This window comes from Oryzias latipes, chromosome 23, assembly GCF_002234675.1.
Source record: "Oryzias latipes chromosome 23, ASM223467v1".
In the NCBI taxonomy this organism is placed as follows: domain Eukaryota; kingdom Metazoa; phylum Chordata; class Actinopteri; order Beloniformes; family Adrianichthyidae; genus Oryzias; species Oryzias latipes.
In genome coordinates this window covers 3,421,301-3,437,930 of record NC_019881.2, presented here as the reverse complement: position 1 = coordinate 3,437,930, position 16,630 = coordinate 3,421,301, and the positions used below count along the sequence as shown (strand labels likewise).

Below are 16,630 nucleotides of genomic sequence, written 5' to 3'. Positions count from 1 at the left end.
TTTGCCAAGCAAAATGCTATTTATGCCATGTGATTCAAGACAAGACTATAACTTTATTTTCAATGCCCATTATTGAACCATTTATGGTTTACCTTGCCTTTGCCCAAAAGTGGCCGGGATAGACTCCAATAACCACATGAGCCAAAGAAGGAGTGGAAAGCTCACAAACTTTAGCCTTAATCATTGGTACAAGAAAGATAGAACCATGATTTAATCTGGTAAAAAGGGCAAAATCTGACCCTCCCATCTGAAGGTGACAGCAGAAATCCTAAATCAGAGGAGGAAGCGGTTTTCTAATCTTTTATTATCCAATTTGGTGAGTCAGTTTCAGAGATCTGTTGTTCATAATTGATGTGATTGGCACCTGGTGTGGTGTTGGGCTGCTTTAGCCCATCTGGCTCAAGTTTTGGTGTGAATTTGCATAAGCAAGCAGTGGATGCAATTAGTGAAAGTGTCATGCTTTTTTTATTACCTATGCTCAATGAACAGACTGATTTCTTCTGTTGTTTTAAAGACAAAAGAAATACACTACATTCAAGGGCTCGTCCGGGATTTGAACCCGGGACCTCTCGCACCCTAAGCGAGAATCATACCCCTAGACCAACGAGCCTCACGTTGAAGCATTTTACAAGATTTTTGCCAAGCAAAATGCTATTTATGCCATGTGATACAAGAGAAGACTATAACTTTATTTTCAATACCCATTATTGAACCATTTATGGTTTACCTTGCCTTTGCCCAAAAGTGGCCGGGATAGACTCCAGTAACCACATGAGCCCAAAAAGGAGTGGAAGGCTCACAAACTTTAGCCTTAATCATTGGTACAAGAAAGATAGAACCATGATTTAATCTGGTAAAAAGGGCAAAATCTGACCCTCCCATCTGAAGGTGACAGCAAAAATCCTAAATCAGAGCAGGAAGCAGTTTTCTGAACTTTTATTATCCAATTTGGTTAGTCAGTTTCAGAGATCTGTTGTTCATAATTGATGTGATTGGCACCTGGTGTGGTGTTGGGCTGCTTTAGCCCATCTGGCTCAAGTTTTGGTGTGAATTTGCATAAGCAAGCAGTGGTACAAAGGCTAGGTAGTTAAGGTGTCATGTACTGTTTACCTTACTTGGATCCAATGAACAGACTGAAGGTTTCCTTTGTTTTTGAATATAGAAATAAAGCACAAGTGTTTTTTAACGGGCTCGTCCGGGATTTGAACCCGGGACCTCTCGCACCCAAAGCGAGAATCATACCCCTAGACCAACGAGCCTCACGTTGAAGCATTTTACAAGATTTTTGCCAAGCAAAATGCTATTTATGCCATGTGATTCAAGAGAAGACTAACTTTATTTTCAATACCCATTATTGAACCATTTATGGTTTACCTTGCCTTTGCCCAAAAGTGGCCGGGATAGACTCCAGGAACCACATGAGCCCAAGAAGGAGTGGAAGGCTCACAAACTTTAGCCTTAATCATTGGTACAAGAAAGATAGAACCATGATTTAATCTGGTAAAAAGGGCAAAATCTGACCCTCCCATCTGAAGGTGACAGCAGAAATCCTAAATCAGAGGAGGAAGCGGTTTTCTAATCTTTTATTATCCAATTTGGTGAGTCAGTTTCAGAGATCTGTTGTTCATAATTGATGTGATTGGCACCTGGTGTGGTGTTGGGCTGCTTTAGCCCATCTGGCTCAAGTTTTGGTGTGAATTTGCATAAGCAAGCAGTGGATGCAATTAGTGAAAGTGTCATGCTTTTTTTATTACCTATGCTCAATGAACAGACTGATTTCTTCTGTTGTTTTAAAGACAAAAGAAATACACTACATTCAAGGGCTCGTCCGGGATTTGAACCCGGGACCTCTCGCACCCTAAGCGAGAATCATACCCCTAGACCAACGAGCCTCACGTTGAAGCATTTTACAAGATTTTTGCCAAGCAAAATGCTATTTATGCCATGTGATTCAAGAGAAGACTATTGCTCTATTTTCAATACCCATTATTGAACCATTTATGGTTTACCTTGCCTTTGCCCAAAAGTGGCCGGGATAGACTCCAGTAAACACATGAGCCCAAAAAGGAGTGGAAGGCTCACAAACTTTAGCCTTAATCATTGGTACAAGAAAGATAGAACCATGATTTAATCTGGTAAAAAGGGCAAAATCTGACCCTCCCATCTGAAGGTGACAGCAGAAATCCTAAATCAGAGCAGGAAGGGGTTTTCTAATCTTTTATTATCCAATTTGGTGAGTCAGTTTCAGAGATTTGTTGTTCATAATTGATGTGATTGGCACCTGGTGTGGTGTTGGGCTGCTTTAGCCCATCTGGCTCAAGTTTTGGTGTGAATTTGCCTAAGCAAGCAGTGGTACAAAGGCTAGGTAGTTAAGGTGTCATGTACTGTTTACCTTACTTAGATCCAATGAACAGACTGAAGGTTTCCTTTGTTTTTGAATATAGAAATAAAGCACAAGCGTTTTTTAACGGGCTCGTCCGGGATTTGAACCCGGGACCTCTCGCACCCTAAGCGAGAATCATACCCCTAGACCAACGAGCCTCACGTTGAAGGATTTTGCAAGATTTTTGCCAAGCAAAATGCTATTTATGCCATGTGATTCAAGAGAAGACTATAACTTTATTTTCAATACCCATTATTGAACCATTTATGGTTTACCTTGCCTTTGCCCAAAAGTGGCCGGGATAGACTCCAGTAACCACATGAGCCAAAGAAGGAGTGGAAAGCTCACAAACTTTAGCCTTAATCATTGGTACAAGAAAGATAGAACCATGATTTAATCTGGTAAAAAGGGCAAAATCTGACCCTCCCATCTGAAGGTCACAGCAGAAATCCTAAATCAGAGCAGGAAGCGGTTTTCTAATTTTTTATTATCCAATTTGGTGAGTCAGTTTTAGAGTTCTTTTGTTCATAATTGATGTGATTGGCACATGGTGTGGTGTTGGGCTGCTTTAGCCCATCTGGCTCAAGTTTTGGTGTGAATTTGCATAAGCAAGCAGTGGTACAAAGGCTAGGTAGTTAAGGTGTCATGTACTGTTTACCTTACTTAGATCCAATGAACAGACTGAAGGTTTCCTTTGTTTTTGAATATAGAAATAAAACACAAGCGTTTTTTAACGGGCTCGTCCGGGATTTGAACCCGGGACCTCTCGCACCCTAAGCGAGAATCATACCCCTAGACCAACGAGCCTCACGTTGAAGTATTTTGCAAGATTTTTGCCAAGCAAAATGCTATTTATGCCATGTGATTCAAGAGAAGACTATAACTTTATTTTCAATGCCCATTATTGAACCATTTATGGTTTACCTTGCCTTTGCCCAAAAGTGGCCGGGATAGACTCCAGTAACCACATGAGCCCAAAAAGGAGTGGAAGGCTCACACACTTTAGCCTTAATCATTGGTACAAGAAAGATAGAACCATGATTTAATCTGGTAAAAATGGCAAAATCTGACCCTCCCATCTGAAGTTCACAGCAGAAATCCTAAATCAGAGCAGGAAACGGTTTTCTAATCTTTTATTATCCAATTTGGTGAGTCAGTTTCAGAGATCTGTTGTTCATAATTGATGTGATTGGCACATGGTGTGGTGTTGGGCTGCTTTAGCCCATCTGGCTCAAGTTTTGGTGTGAATTTGCCTAAGCAAGCAGTGGTACAAAGGCTAGGTAGTTAAGGTGTCATGTACTGTTTACCTTACTTAGATCCAATGAACAGACTGAAGGTTTCCTTTGTTTTTGAATATAGAAATAAAGCACAAGCGTTTTTTAACGGGCTCGTCCGGGATTTGAACCCGGGACCTCTCGCACCCAAAGCGAGAATCATACCCCTAGACCAACGAGCCTCACGTTGAAGCATTTTACAAGATTTTTGCCAAGCAAAATGCTATTTATGCCATGTGATTCAAGAGAAGACTATAACTTTATTTTCAATGCCCATTATTGAACCATTTATGGTTTACCTTGCCTTTGCCCAAAAGTGGCCGGGATAGACTCCATAACCACATGAGCCAAAGAAGGAGTGGAAAGCTCACAAACTTTAGCCTTAATCATTGGTACAAGAAAGATAGAACCATGATTTAATCTGGTAAAAAGGGCAAAATCTGACCCTCCCATCTGAAGGTGACAGCAGAAATCCTAAATCAGAGGAGGAAGCGGTTTTCTAATCTTTTATTATCCAATTTGGTGAGTCAGTTTCAGAGATCTGTTGTTCATAATTGATGTGATTGGCACCTGGTGTGGTGTTGGGCTGCTTTAGCCCATCTGGCTCAAGTTTTGGTGTGAATTTGCATAAGCAAGCAGTGGATGCAATTAGTGAAAGTGTCATGCTTTTTTTATTACCTATGCTCAATGAACAGACTGATTTCTTCTGTTGTTTTAAAGACAAAAGAAATACACTACATTCAAGGGCTCGTCCGGGATTTGAACCCGGGACCTCTCGCACCCTAAGCGAGAATCATACCCCTAGACCAACGAGCCTCACGTTGAAGAATTTTACAAGATTTTTGCCAAGCAAAATGCTATTTATGCCATGTGATTCAAGAGAAGACTATAACTTTATTTTCAATACCCATTATTGAACCATTTATGGTTTACCTTGCCTTTGCCCAAAAGTGGCCGGGATAGACTCCAGTAACCACATGAGCCCAAAAAGGAGTGGAAGGCTCACAAACTTTAGCCTTAATCATTGGTACAAGAAAGATAGAACCATGATTTAATCTGGTAAAAAGGGCAAAATCTGACCCTCCCATCTGAAGGTGACAGCAAAAATCCTAAATCAGAGCAGGAAGCGGTTTTCTGAACTTTTATTATCCAATTTGGGTGAGTCAGTTTCAGAGATCTGTTGTTCATAATTGATGTGATTGGCACCTGGTGTGGTGTTGGGCTGCTTTAGCCCATCTGGCTCAAGTTTTGGTGTGAATTTGCATAAGCAAGCAGTGGTACAAAGGCTAGGTAGTTAAGGTGTCATGTACTGTTTACCTTACTTGGATCCAATGAACAGACTGAAGGTTTCCTTTGTTTTTGAATATAGAAATAAAGCACAAGCGTTTTTTAACGGGCTCGTCCGGGATTTGAACCCGGGACCTCTCGCACCCAAAGCGAGAATCATACCCCTAGACCAACGAGCCTCACGTTGAAGCATTTTACAAGATTTTTGCCAAGCAAAATGCTATTTATGCCATGTGATTCAAGAGAAGACTATAACTTTATTTTCAATACCCATTATTGAACCATTTATGGTTTACCTTGCCTTTGCCCAAAAGTGGCCGGGATAGACTCCAGGAACCACATGAGCCCAAGAAGGAGTGGAAGGCTCACAAACTTTAGCCTTAATCATTGGTACAAGAAAGATAGAACCATGATTTAATCTGGTAAAAAGGGCAAAATCTGACCCTCCCATCTGAAGGTGACAGCAGAAATCCTAAATCAGAGGAGGAAGCGGTTTTCTAATCTTTTATTATCCAATTTGGTGAGTCAGTTTCAGAGATCTGTTGTTCATAATTGATGTGATTGGCACCTGGTGTGGTGTTGGGCTGCTTTAGCCCATCTGGCTCAAGTTTTGGTGTGAATTTGCATAAGCAAGCAGTGGATGCAATTAGTGAAAGTGTCATGCTTTTTTTATTACCTATGCTCAATGAACAGACTGATTTCTTCTGTTGTTTTAAAGACAAAAGAAATACACTACATTCAAGGGCTCGTCCGGGATTTGAACCCGGGACCTCTCGCACCCTAAGCGAGAATCATACCCCTAGACCAACGAGCCTCACGTTGAAGCATTTTACAAGATTTTTGCCAAGCAAAATGCTATTTATGCCATGTGATTCAAGAGAAGACTATTGCTCTATTTTCAATACCCATTATTGAACCATTTATGGTTTACCTTGCCTTTGCCCAAAAGTGGCCGGGATAGACTCCAGTAAACACATGAGCCCAAAAAGGAGTGGAAGGCTCACAAACTTTAGCCTTAATCATTGGTACAAGAAAGATAGAACCATGATTTAATCTGGTAAAAAGGGCAAAATCTGACCCTCCCATCTGAAGGTGACAGCAGAAATCCTAAATCAGAGCAGGAAGGGGTTTTCTAATCTTTTATTATCCAATTTGGTGAGTCAGTTTCAGAGATTTGTTGTTCATAATTGATGTGATTGGCACCTGGTGTGGTGTTGGGCTGCTTTAGCCCATCTGGCTCAAGTTTTGGTGTGAATTTGCCTAAGCAAGCAGTGGTACAAAGGCTAGGTAGTTAAGGTGTCATGTACTGTTTACCTTACTTAGATCCAATGAACAGACTGAAGGTTTCCTTTGTTTTTGAATATAGAAATAAAGCACAAGCGTTTTTTAACGGGCTCGTCCGGGATTTGAACCCGGGACCTCTCGCACCCTAAGCGAGAATCATACCCCTAGACCAACGAGCCTCACGTTGAAGGATTTTGCAAGATTTTTGCCAAGCAAAATGCTATTTATGCCATGTGATTCAAGAGAAGACTATAACTTTATTTTCAATACCCATTATTGAACCATTTATGGTTTACCTTGCCTTTGCCCAAAAGTGGCCGGGATAGACTCCAGTAACCACATGAGCCAAAGAAGGAGTGGAAAGCTCACAAACTTTAGCCTTAATCATTGGTACAAGAAAGATAGAACCATGATTTAATCTGGTAAAAAGGGCAAAATCTGACCCTCCCATCTGAAGGTCACAGCAGAAATCCTAAATCAGAGCAGGAAGCGGTTTTCTAATTTTTTATTATCCAATTTGGTGAGTCAGTTTTAGAGTTCTTTTGTTCATAATTGATGTGATTGGCACATGGTGTGGTGTTGGGCTGCTTTAGCCCATCTGGCTCAAGTTTTGGTGTGAATTTGCATAAGCAAGCAGTGGTACAAAGGCTAGGTAGTTAAGGTGTCATGTACTGTTTACCTTACTTAGATCCAATGAACAGACTGAAGGTTTCCTTTGTTTTTGAATATAGAAATAAAACACAAGCGTTTTTTAACGGGCTCGTCCGGGATTTGAACCCGGGACCTCTCGCACCCTAAGCGAGAATCATACCCCTAGACCAACGAGCCTCACGTTGAAGTATTTTGCAAGATTTTTGCCAAGCAATATGCTATTTATGCCATGTGATTCAAGAGAAGACTATAACTTTATTTTCAATACCCATTATTGAACCATTTATGGTTTACCTTGCCTTTGCCCAAAAGTGGCCGGGATAGACTCCAGGAACCACATGAGCCCAAGAAGGAGTGGAAGGCTCACAAACTTTAGCCTTAATCATTGGTACAAGAAAGATAGAACCATGATTTAATCTGGTAAAAAGGGCAAAATCTGACCCTCCCATCTGAAGGTGACAGCAGAAATCCTAAATCAGAGCAGGAAGCGGTTTTCTAATCTTTTATTATCCAATTTGGTGAGTCAGTTTCAGAGATCTGTTGTTCATAATTGATGTGATTGGCACCTGGTGTGGTGTTGGGCTGCTTTAGCCCATCTGGCTCAAGTTTTGGTGTGAATTTGCATAAGCAAGCAGTGGTACAAAGGCTAGGTAGTTAAGGTGTCATGTACTGTTTACCTTACTTAGATCCAATGAACAGACTGAAGGTTTCCTTTGTTTTTGAATATAGATATAAAGCACAAGCGTTTTTTAACGGGCTCGTCCGGGATTTGAACCCGGGACCTCTCGCACCCTAAGCGAGAATCATACCCCTAGACCAACGAGCCTCACGTTGAAGGATTTTGCAAGATTTTTGCCAAGCAAAATGCTATTTATGCCATGTGATTCAAGAGAAGACTATAACTTTATTTTCAATACCCATTATTGAACCATTTATGGTTTACCTTGCCTTTGCCCAAAAGTGGCCGGGATAGACTCCAGGAACCACATGAGCCCAAGAAGGAGTGGAAGGCTCACAAACTTTAGCCTTAATCATTGGTACAAGAAAGATAGAACCATGATTTAATCTGGTAAAAAGGGCAAAATCTGACCCTCCCATCTGAAGGTGACAGCAGAAATCCTAAATCAGAGGAGGAAGCGGTTTTCTAATCTTTTATTATCCAATTTGGTGAGTCAGTTTCAGAGATCTGTTGTTCATAATTGATGTGATTGGCACCTGGTGTGGTGTTGGGCTGCTTTAGCCCATCTGGCTCAAGTTTTGGTGTGAATTTGCATAAGCAAGCAGTGGATGCAATTAGTGAAAGTGTCATGCTTTTTTTATTACCTATGCTCAATGAACAGACTGATTTCTTCTGTTGTTTTAAAGACAAAAGAAATACACTACATTCAAGGGCTCGTCCGGGATTTGAACCCGGGACCTCTCGCACCCTAAGCGAGAATCATACCCCTAGACCAACGAGCCTCACGTTGAAGCATTTTACAAGATTTTTGCCAAGCAAAATGCTATTTATGCCATGTGATTCAAGAGAAGACTATTGCTCTATTTTCAATACCCATTATTGAACCATTTATGGTTTACCTTGCCTTTGCCCAAAAGTGGCCGGGACAGACTCCAGTAAACACATGAGCCCAAAAAGGAGTGGAAGGCTCACAAACTTTAGCCTTAATCATTGGTACAAGAAAGATAGAACCATGATTTAATCTGGTAAAAAGGGCAAAATCTGACCCTCCCATCTGAAGGTGACAGCAGAAATCCTAAATCAGAGCAGGAAGGGGTTTTCTAATCTTTTATTATCCAATTTGGTGAGTCAGTTTCAGAGATTTGTTGTTCATAATTGATGTGATTGGCACCTGGTGTGGTGTTGGGCTGCTTTAGCCCATCTGGCTCAAGTTTTGGTGTGAATTTGCCTAAGCAAGCAGTGGTACAAAGGCTAGGTAGTTAAGGTGTCATGTACTGTTTACCTTACTTAGATCCAATGAACAGACTGAAGGTTTCCTTTGTTTTTGAATATAGAAATAAAGCACAAGCGTTTTTTAACGGGCTCGTCCGGGATTTGAACCCGGGACCTCTCGCACCCTAAGCGAGAATCATACCCCTAGACCAACGAGCCTCACGTTGAAGGATTTTGCAAGATTTTTGCCAAGCAAAATGCTATTTATGCCATGTGATTCAAGAGAAGACTATAACTTTATTTTCAATACCCATTATTGAACCATTTATGGTTTACCTTGCCTTTGCCCAAAAGTGGCCGGGATAGACTCCAGTAACCACATGAGCCAAAGAAGGAGTGGAAAGCTCACAAACTTTAGCCTTAATCATTGGTACAAGAAAGATAGAACCATGATTTAATCTGGTAAAAAGGGCAAAATCTGACCCTCCCATCTGAAGGTCACAGCAGAAATCCTAAATCAGAGCAGGAAGCGGTTTTCTAATTTTTTTATTATCCAATTTGGTGAGTCAGTTTTAGAGTTCTTTTGTTCATAATTGATGTGATTGGCACATGGTGTGGTGTTGGGCTGCTTTAGCCCATCTGGCTCAAGTTTTGGTGTGAATTTGCATAAGCAAGCAGTGGTACAAAGGCTAGGTAGTTAAGGTGTCATGTACTGTTTACCTTACTTAGATCCAATGAACAGACTGAAGGTTTCCTTTGTTTTTGAATATAGAAATAAAACACAAGCGTTTTTTAACGGGCTCGTCCGGGATTTGAACCCGGGACCTCTCGCACCCTAAGCGAGAATCATACCCCTAGACCAACGAGCCTCACGTTGAAGTATTTTGCAAGATTTTTGCCAAGCAATATGCTATTTATGCCATGTGATTCAAGAGAAGACTATAACTTTATTTTCAATACCCATTATTGAACCATTTATGGTTTACCTTGCCTTTGCCCAAAAGTGGCCGGGATAGACTCCAGAACCACATGAGCCCAAGAAGGAGTGGAAGGCTCACAAACTTTAGCCTTAATCATTGGTACAAGAAAGATAGAACCATGATTTAATCTGGTAAAAAGGGCAAAATCTGACCCTCCCATCTGAAGGTGACAGCAGAAATCCTAAATCAGAGCAGGAAGCGGTTTTCTAATCTTTTATTATCCAATTTGGTGAGTCAGTTTCAGAGATCTGTTGTTCATAATTGATGTGATTGGCACCTGGTGTGGTGTTGGGCTGCTTTAGCCCATCTGGCTCAAGTTTTGGTGTGAATTTGCCTAAGCAAGCAGTGGTACAAAGGCTAGGTAGTTAAGGTGTCATGTACTGTTTACCTTACTTAGATCCAATGAACAGACTGAAGGTTTCCTTTGTTTTTGAATATAGATATAAAGCACAAGCGTTTTTTAACGGGCTCGTCCGGGATTTGAACCCGGGACCTCTCGCACCCTAAGCGAGAATCATACCCCTAGACCAACGAGCCTCACGTTGAAGGATTTTGCAAGATTTTTGCCAAGCAAAATGCTATTTATGCCATGTGATTCAAGAGAAGACTATAACTTTATTTTCAATACCCATTATTGAACCATTTATGGTTTACCTTGCCTTTGCCCAAAAGTGGCCGGGATAGACTCCAGGAACCACATGAGCCCAAGAAGGAGTGGAAGGCTCACAAACTTTAGCCTTAATCATTGGTACAAGAAAGATAGAACCATGATTTAATCTGGTAAAAAGGGCAAAATCTGACCCTCCCATCTGAAGGTGACAGCAGAAATCCTAAATCAGAGGAGGAAGCGGTTTTCTAATCTTTTATTATCCAATTTGGTGAGTCAGTTTCAGAGATCTGTTGTTCATAATTGATGTGATTGGCACCTGGTGTGGTGTTGGGCTGCTTTAGCCCATCTGGCTCAAGTTTTGGTGTGAATTTGCATAAGCAAGCAGTGGATGCAATTAGTGAAAGTGTCATGCTTTTTTTATTACCTATGCTCAATGAACAGACTGATTTCTTCTGTTGTTTTAAAGACAAAAGAAATACACTACATTCAAGGGCTCGTCCGGGATTTGAACCCGGGACCTCTCGCACCCTAAGCGAGAATCATACCCCTAGACCAACGAGCCTCACGTTGAAGCATTTTACAAGATTTTTGCCAAGCAAAATGCTATTTATGCCATGTGATTCAAGAGAAGACTATTGCTCTATTTTCAATACCCATTATTGAACCATTTATGGTTTACCTTGCCTTTGCCCAAAAGTGGCCGGGACAGACTCCAGTAAACACATGAGCCCAAAAAGGAGTGGAAGGCTCACAAACTTTAGCCTTAATCATTGGTACAAGAAAGATAGAACCATGATTTAATCTGGTAAAAAGGGCAAAATCTGACCCTCCCATCTGAAGGTGACAGCAGAAATCCTAAATCAGAGCAGGAAGGGGTTTTCTAATCTTTTATTATCCAATTTGGTGAGTCAGTTTCAGAGATTTGTTGTTCATAATTGATGTGATTGGCACCTGGTGTGGTGTTGGGCTGCTTTAGCCCATCTGGCTCAAGTTTTGGTGTGAATTTGCCTAAGCAAGCAGTGGTACAAAGGCTAGGTAGTTAAGGTGTCATGTACTGTTTACCTTACTTAGATCCAATGAACAGACTGAAGGTTTCCTTTGTTTTTGAATATAGAAATAAAGCACAAGCGTTTTTTAACGGGCTCGTCCGGGATTTGAACCCGGGACCTCTCGCACCCTAAGCGAGAATCATACCCCTAGACCAACGAGCCTCACGTTGAAGTATTTTGCAAGATTTTTGCCAAGCAATATGCTATTTATGCCATGTGATTCAAGAGAAGACTATAACTTTATTTTCAATACCCATTATTGAACCATTTATGGTTTACCTTGCCTTTGCCCAAAAGTGGCCGGGATAGACTCCAGGAACCACATGAGCCCAAGAAGGAGTGGAAGGCTCACAAACTTTAGCCTTAATCATTGGTACAAGAAAGATAGAACCATGATTTAATCTGGTAAAAAGGGCAAAATCTGACCCTCCCATCTGAAGGTGACAGCAGAAATCCTAAATCAGAGCAGGAAGCGGTTTTCTAATCTTTTATTATCCAATTTGGTGAGTCAGTTTCAGAGATCTGTTGTTCATAATTGATGTGATTGGCACCTGGTGTGGTGTTGGGCTGCTTTAGCCCATCTGGCTCAAGTTTTGGTGTGAATTTGCATAAGCAAGCAGTGGTGCAATTAGTGAAAGTGTCATGCTTTTTTATTACTTATGCTCAATGAACAGACTGATTTCTTCTGTTGTTTTAAAGAAAAAGAAATACACTACATTTCAAGGGCTCGTCCGGGATTTGAACCCGGGACCTCTCGCACCCTAAGCGAGAATCATACCCCTAGACCAACGAGCCTCACGTTGAAGGATTTTACAAGATTTTTGCCAAGCAAAATGCTATTTATGCCATGTGATTCAAGAGAAGACTATAACTTTATTTTCAATACCCATTATTGAACCATTTATGGTTTACCTTGCCTTTGCCCAAAAGTGGCCGGGATAGACTCCAGTAACCACATGAGCCCAAAAAGGAGTGGAAGGCTCACAAACTTTAGCCTTAATCATTGGTACAAGAAAGATAGAACCATGATTTAATCTGGTAAAAAGGGCAAAATCTGACCCTCCCATCTGAAGGTGACAGCAGAAATCCTAAATCAGAGCAGGAAGCGGTTTTCTAATCTTTTATTATCCAATTTGGTGAGTCAGTTTCAGAGATTCTGTTGTTCATAATTGATGTGATTGGCACCTGGTGTGGTGTTGGGCTGCTTTAGCCCATCTGGCTCAAGTTTTGGTGTGAATTTGCATAAGCAAGCAGTGGTACAAGGCTAGGTAGTTAAGGTGTCATGTACTGTTTACCTTACTTAGATCCAATGAACAGACTGAAGGTTTCCTTTGTTTTTGAATATAGAAATAAAGCACAAGCGTTTTTAAGGGCTCGTCCGGGATTTGAACCCGGGACCTCTCGCACCCTAAGCGAGAATCATACCCCTAGACCAACGAGCCTCACGTTGAAGCATTTTACAAGATTTTTGCCAAGCAAAATGCTATTTATGCCATGTGATTCAAGAGAAGACTATAACTTTATTTTCAATACCCATTATTGAACCATTTATGGTTTACCTTGCCTTTGCCCAAAAGTGGCCGGGATAGACTCCAGTAAACACATGAGCCCAAAAAGGAGTGGAAGGCTCACAAACTTTAGCCTTAATCATTGGTACAAGAAAGATAGAACCATGATTTAATCTGGTAAAAAGGGCAAAATCTGACCCTCCCATCTGAAGGTCACAGCAGAAATCCTAAATCAGAGCAGGAAGGGTTTTCTAATCTTTTATTATCCAATTTGGTGAGTCAGTTTCAGAGATTTGTTGTTCATAATTGATGTGATTGGCACCTGGTGTGGTGTTGGGCTGCTTTAGCCCATCTGGCTCAAGTTTTGGTGTGAATTTGCCTAAGCAAGCAGTGGTACAAAGGCTAGGTAGTTAAGGTGTCATGTACTGTTTACCTTACTTAGATCCAATGAACAGACTGAAGGTTTCCTTTGTTTTTGAATATAGAAATAAAGCACAAGCGTTTTTTAACGGGCTCGTCCGGGATTTGAACCCGGGACCTCTCGCACCCTAAGCGAGAATCATACCCCTAGACCAACGAGCCTCACGTTGAAGGATTTTGCAAGATTTTTGCCAAGCAAAATGCTATTTATGCCATGTGATTCAAGAGAAGACTATAACTTTATTTTCAATACCCATTATTGAACCATTTATGGTTTACCTTGCCTTTGCCCAAAAGTGGCCGGGATAGACTCCAGTAACCACATGAGCCCAAGAAGGAGTGGAAGGCTCACAAACTTTAGCCTTAATCATTGGTACAAGAAAGATAGAACCATGATTTAATCTGGTAAAAAGGGCAAAATCTGACCCTCCCATCTGAAGGTGACAGCAGAAATCCTAAATCAGAGCAGGAAGCGGTTTTCTAATCTTTTATTATCCAATTTGGTGAGTCAGTTTCAGAGATCTGTTGTTCATAATTGATGTGATTGGCACCTGGTGTGGTGTTGGGCTGCTTTAGCCCATCTGGCTCAAGTTTTGGTGTGAATTTGCATAAGCAAGCAGTGGATGCAATTAGTGAAAGTGTCATGCTTTTTTATTACCTATGCTCAATGAACAGACTGATTTCTTCTGTTGTTTTAAAGACAAAAGAAATACACTACATTCAAGGGCTCGTCCGGGATTTGAACCCGGGACCTCTCGCACCCTAAGCGAGAATCATACCCCTAGACCAACGAGCCTCACGTTGAAGCATTTTACAAGATTTTTGCCAAGCAAAATGCTATTTATGCCATGTGATTCAAGAGAAGACTATAACTTTATTTTCAATACCCATTATTGAACCATTTATGGTTTACCTTGCCTTTGCCCAAAAGTGGCCGGGATAGACTCCAGTAACGACATGAGCCCAAAAAGGAGTGGAAGGCTCACAAACTTTAGCCTTAATCATTGGTACAAGAAAGATAGAACCATGATTTAATCTGGTAAAAAGGGCAAAATCTGACCCTCCCATCTGAAGGTCACAGCAGAAATCCTAAATCAGAGCAGGAAGCGGTTTTCTATTTTTTATTATCCAATTTGGTGAGTCAGTTTCAGAGTTCTTTGTTCATAATTGATGTGATTGGCACATGGTGTGGTGTTGGGCTGCTTTAGCCCATCTGGCTCAAGTTTTGGTGTGAATTTGCATAAGCAAGCAGTGGTACAAAGGCTAGGTAGTTAAGGTGTCATGTACTGTTTACCTTACTTAGATCCAATGAACAGACTGAAGGTTTCCTTTGTTTTTGAATATAGAAATAAAGCACAAGCGTTTTTTAAAGGGCTCGTCCGGGATTTGAACCCGGGACCTCTCGCACCCAAAGCGAGAATCATACCCCTAGACCAACGAGCCTCACGTTGAAGCATTTTACAAGATTTTTGCCAAGCAAAATGCTATTTATGCCATGTGATTCAAGAGAAGACTATAACTTTATTTTCAATACCCATTATTGAACCATTTATGGTTTACCTTGCCTTTGCCCAAAAGTGGCCGGGATAGACTCCAGTAAACACATGAGCCCAAAAAGAAGTGGAAGGCTCACAAACTTTAGCCTTAATCATTGGTACAAGAAAGATAGAACCATGATTTAATCTGGTAAAAAGGGCAAAATCTGACCCTCCCATCTGAAGGTCACAGCAGAAATCCTAAATCAGAGCAGGAAGGGGTTTTCTAATCTTTTATTATCCAATTTGGTGAGTCAGTTTCAGAGATCTGTTGTTCATAATTGATGTGATTGGCACCTGGTGTGGTGTTGGGCTGTTTAGCCCATCTGGCTCAAGTTTTGGTGTGAATTTGCCTAAGCAAGCAGTGGTACAAAGGCTAGGTAGTTAAGGTGTCATGTACTGTTTACCTTACTTAGATCCAATGAACAGACTGAAGGTTTCCTTTGTTTTTGAATATAGAAATAAAGCACAAGCGTTTTTTAACGGGCTCGTCCGGGATTTGAACCCGGGACCTCTCGCACCCTAAGCGAGAATCATACCCCTAGACCAACGAGCCTCACGTTGAAGGATTTTGCAAGATTTTTGCCAAGCAAAATGCTATTTATGCCATGTGATTCAAGAGAAGACTATAACTTTATTTTCAATACCCATTATTGAACCATTTATGGTTTACCTTGCCTTTGCCCAAAAGTGGCCGGGATAGACTCCAGTAACCACATGAGCCCAAAAAGGAGTGGAAGGCTCACAACTTTAGCCTTAATCATTGGTACAAGAAAGATAGAACCATGATTTAATCTGGTAAAAAGGGCAAAATCTGACCCTCCCATCTGAAGGTCACAGCAGAAATCCTAAATCAGAGCAGGAAGCGGTTTTCTAATCTTTTATTATCCAATTTGGTGAGTCAGTTTCAGAGATCTGTTGTTCATAATTGATGTGATTGGCACCTGGTGTGGTGTTGGGCTGCTTTAGCCCATCTGGCTCAAGTTTTGGTGTGAATTTGCATAAGCAAGCAGTGGTACAAAGGCTAGGTAGTTAAGGTGTCATGTACTGTTTACCTTACTTAGATCCAATGAACAGACTGAAGGTTTCCTTTGTTTTTGAATATAGAAATAAAGCACAAGCGTTTTTTAACGGGCTCGTCCGGATTTGAACCCGGGACCTCTCGCACCCTAAGCGAGAATCATACCCCTAGACCAACGAGCCTCACGTTGAAGCATTTTACAAGATTTTTGCCAAGCAAAATGCTATTTATGCCATGTGATTCAAGAGAAGACTATAACTTTATTTTCAATACCCATTATTGAACCATTTATGGTTTACCTTGCCTTTGCCCAAAAGTGGCCGGGATAGACTCCAGTAACCACATGAGCCAAAGAAGGAGTGGAAAGCTCACAAACTTTAGCCTTAATCATTGGTACAAGAAAGATAGAACCATGATTTAATCTGGTAAAAAGGGCAAAATCTGACCCTCCCATCTGAAGGTGACAGCAGAAATCCTAAATCAGAGCAGGTAGCGGTTTTCTAATCTTTTATTATCCAATTTGGTGAGTCAGTTTCAGAGATCTGTTGTTCATAATTGATGTGATTGGCACCTGGTGTGGTGCTGGGCTGCTTTAGCCCATCTGGCTCAAGTTTTGGTGTGAATTTGCATAAGGAAGCAGTGGATGCAATTAGTGAAAGTGTCATGCTTTTTTTATTACCTATGCTCAATGAACAGACTGATTGCTTCTGTTGTTTTAAAGACAGAAGAAATACACT

At 41.1% G+C, this 16,630-nt stretch overlaps 1 protein-coding gene and 24 non-coding genes across 28 annotated transcripts in view; 1 reads left to right on the top strand and 24 right to left on the bottom strand.

The window, feature by feature from the left end:
• Positions 1-16,630, top strand: part of LOC101173596 (anoctamin-1) — a 200,054-nt gene that overhangs the window by 120,706 nt on the left and 62,718 nt on the right. The gene's annotated exons all lie outside the window — the stretch shown is intronic.
• Positions 539-610, bottom strand: trnap-agg. The gene has a single exon. It is a non-coding gene; the product is annotated as a tRNA-Pro (tRNA).
• On the bottom strand, positions 1,188-1,259 carry trnap-ugg. Its single transcript has one exon. It is a non-coding gene; the product is annotated as a tRNA-Pro (tRNA).
• trnap-agg lies at positions 1,821-1,892 on the bottom strand. The gene has a single exon. It is a non-coding gene; the product is annotated as a tRNA-Pro (tRNA).
• On the bottom strand, positions 2,470-2,541 carry trnap-agg. The gene has a single exon. It is a non-coding gene; the product is annotated as a tRNA-Pro (tRNA).
• trnap-agg lies at positions 3,119-3,190 on the bottom strand. Its single transcript has one exon. It is a non-coding gene; the product is annotated as a tRNA-Pro (tRNA).
• On the bottom strand, positions 3,768-3,839 carry trnap-ugg. Its single transcript has one exon. It is a non-coding gene; the product is annotated as a tRNA-Pro (tRNA).
• On the bottom strand, positions 4,402-4,473 carry trnap-agg. The gene has a single exon. It is a non-coding gene; the product is annotated as a tRNA-Pro (tRNA).
• trnap-ugg lies at positions 5,052-5,123 on the bottom strand. Its single transcript has one exon. It is a non-coding gene; the product is annotated as a tRNA-Pro (tRNA).
• trnap-agg lies at positions 5,687-5,758 on the bottom strand. The gene has a single exon. It is a non-coding gene; the product is annotated as a tRNA-Pro (tRNA).
• On the bottom strand, positions 6,336-6,407 carry trnap-agg. Its single transcript has one exon. It is a non-coding gene; the product is annotated as a tRNA-Pro (tRNA).
• Positions 6,985-7,056, bottom strand: trnap-agg. Its single transcript has one exon. It is a non-coding gene; the product is annotated as a tRNA-Pro (tRNA).
• On the bottom strand, positions 7,634-7,705 carry trnap-agg. Its single transcript has one exon. It is a non-coding gene; the product is annotated as a tRNA-Pro (tRNA).
• trnap-agg lies at positions 8,269-8,340 on the bottom strand. Its single transcript has one exon. It is a non-coding gene; the product is annotated as a tRNA-Pro (tRNA).
• trnap-agg lies at positions 8,918-8,989 on the bottom strand. The gene has a single exon. It is a non-coding gene; the product is annotated as a tRNA-Pro (tRNA).
• Positions 9,568-9,639, bottom strand: trnap-agg. Its single transcript has one exon. It is a non-coding gene; the product is annotated as a tRNA-Pro (tRNA).
• On the bottom strand, positions 10,216-10,287 carry trnap-agg. The gene has a single exon. It is a non-coding gene; the product is annotated as a tRNA-Pro (tRNA).
• trnap-agg lies at positions 10,851-10,922 on the bottom strand. Its single transcript has one exon. It is a non-coding gene; the product is annotated as a tRNA-Pro (tRNA).
• On the bottom strand, positions 11,500-11,571 carry trnap-agg. The gene has a single exon. It is a non-coding gene; the product is annotated as a tRNA-Pro (tRNA).
• On the bottom strand, positions 12,133-12,204 carry trnap-agg. The gene has a single exon. It is a non-coding gene; the product is annotated as a tRNA-Pro (tRNA).
• Positions 12,780-12,851, bottom strand: trnap-agg. The gene has a single exon. It is a non-coding gene; the product is annotated as a tRNA-Pro (tRNA).
• On the bottom strand, positions 13,428-13,499 carry trnap-agg. The gene has a single exon. It is a non-coding gene; the product is annotated as a tRNA-Pro (tRNA).
• On the bottom strand, positions 14,062-14,133 carry trnap-agg. Its single transcript has one exon. It is a non-coding gene; the product is annotated as a tRNA-Pro (tRNA).
• trnap-ugg lies at positions 14,709-14,780 on the bottom strand. Its single transcript has one exon. It is a non-coding gene; the product is annotated as a tRNA-Pro (tRNA).
• On the bottom strand, positions 15,357-15,428 carry trnap-agg. The gene has a single exon. It is a non-coding gene; the product is annotated as a tRNA-Pro (tRNA).